The sequence below is a fragment of the Camelina sativa genome, chromosome 17, assembly GCF_000633955.1.
Source record: "Camelina sativa cultivar DH55 chromosome 17, Cs, whole genome shotgun sequence".
Taxonomy (NCBI): domain Eukaryota; kingdom Viridiplantae; phylum Streptophyta; class Magnoliopsida; order Brassicales; family Brassicaceae; genus Camelina; species Camelina sativa.
This window is the reverse complement of record NC_025701.1, coordinates 34,404,912-34,407,262: the sequence shown is the minus strand read 5'-3', so window position 1 is coordinate 34,407,262 and position 2,351 is coordinate 34,404,912.

Sequence of the window (2,351 nt, the reverse complement as noted above, 5' to 3'; positions counted from 1 at the left end):
ATTGCGACCCGAGAGTCGGGGGGGGGGGGAGTGTGTGTGAATGACTTCCTCGATGTCGTAGCTTAAGGTGGGTGGCCTGATAGCGAGCCAGCATGATTCGTTGGTTGCGACCACGGAAGAAGGAGGCACTGAGTTGTGAGCAAATAATGTCTAGGATGTGAGTATATTGGCTAGAGGGAGACCTCGGGATTCAGTCGGAGGGTTGCGGGCTGTTGTAACAATTTCACGGGAAACCTTGGCTGACAATGTTCAGTCCGGTCGGAGGACGTGCGGGCCGTGTTGACGGTGGCACGGAGGTCTTTAGCGGATGAACGGTGCTGTTGTAACACCCGCGAACCAAATAATGGAATCCGGCGAGAAGTTTCGGGGAAAACGATGCTCGGTATGTGCGTCGGTCGATGCACTTGGTGTGTCGGTCGATGCAACGCGAGGACGGCGCGGATTGACCTAGGAGGCATCGGTCGATGCGATGTGGAGGCATCGGTCGATGCAATTAGAGATTTTGCATAATGTCGAGCATGCGTCGGTTGATGCAATGTGAGTGTTGGTCGATGCAAGTGAACCTTGTGTTGGTTGATGCAAGCTTGTGTCGGTCGATGCAACCCCAGTTGGTGTCGGTCAATGCATGGTTGGTATCGATCGATGCAGAGGCCTGGTTTGATTTTGTTTGGTTATTGATTGTTGGTTGATGGTTAGAGATGTCTCTTTTGCTTTTGTGTATAGCCCAGTAGATGGGAGGGTTACCTTACTGAGTGTTTATTAAGTACTCATGCATTGCAATTTGTGTTTGTGGTGCAGGTAAAGGCAAAGTGTGATCGTGGAATCAAGGCAATGAAGAGGAGGATGTTCTAGGGACTCGATTGGTTATTGTCTGGCATGACTAGGTTGCTAGAGTTGGGTCGTTAGAACATAGCTAGGTTGGTTGTTCTATGTTTCCTGATGTTTGGTTATTGGAATTGTTATACTTGAGTATTGATTATTTAATTATTGGTTATTTATTGGGTTGATGTTATGGTTATGTTATCCGATGTAGTGTGTCTGTGGTTAGGCGGCTAGTGGGTATGGGACCATTAGTTGTAGAGTATTTGTTTTTATTATTATTATTATTTATTAAAAAAAACAACGGGTCGGGTCATTTCATTTGGTTTAGTTGGGTTGCCTAAACCGTGTATTTAAAGGAAAGGATGACCCAAGTCGAGGGTTTTCATTGTTTTGTCGCCGTTCAATGAGAAAAGAGAGAAAAAAGAGTGAAAGCATTTTAGAGTGTTTTTGAGAGTTTTTGTNGAAATGTCTTCATGAGGGTGATCGGTTGTTGGGTAAGGTTCCTAAGGATCTTCAGCCCAACATGACCTTGGAGGCGAGACCGTTGAGGGTGCTCGAGAGGAGATTCAAGGAACTTTGGTAGAAGAAGATTCCTTTGATGAGAATCCTATGGGATTGTGATGGTGTAGATGAACAGACTTGGGAGCCAGAGGCGAGAATGAAGGCAAGGTTTAAAAAGTTGTTTGAGAAGCAAGCCGCGACTTGAGCTTGTCTAGCCGGGTCCCAGTTGTAGTCTGTGGCAGGAGCGGGTATGGAGTACTCCAGCCCATCTCTCTTGATACTTGGTCGCTTAGCGGTGGTTGCTTGTGCAACTATTACTAAGTACCAAGATGAGGTGGTGCTCGGGATGCGGGTTGATGGCTTGGATTGTTGTATTTTATTTTTATGTATTTTTGTTGAGATTGTAACGATTATGGCATTTTGGGATTAATAAGATGAGTATTTTTCTTTATGTTTGACTATTGTTGTCATCAGCAAAAGAGAAATAGCTCGGGATTCTATTTTGGGAAGTTTCCATAAACATAAAGTTTCCACAAAATGGAGGTTTCCATAATTAGAAAGTTTCTAAAAAGGGAAGTTTTGTGGAAAGGGTTGAGGTAGATCTAGTCGGGAGATACTCAATGGCATCAGACCTGTTTTCTCAAGGCCGTGTGGGCCCAAATCATGTGATACCGATAGCTCGATGGACTTTGTGGCCAGAGGGTAGGAGTGGTATGTTGCTTTGGATGACGATCCGAGAGCGCGCTTTAGGTTGACGACCCAAGAGCGGGATTGTTGAGACTCCCTAGTACCGTAGCTGTGGGCTGGGCTCGACTCTGATTCCACCGTTTCTCAATCCAATCTTCCTTTAAAAGAGGTTAGTGCTTGACCATGGCTGATCTAAGCCTGAGATCTCTGTTGATTTAGCTGTTCTTTGTTTTTTTTTTGTGTTTTGCTTGCGTGGGTTGGTTGGTTTTATGTTTCCTTAGGTTCCTAAACTTCTGGGAGAGTTTGGAGCGGATTAGGGATGATTTGGAGCGGAGGTTCGA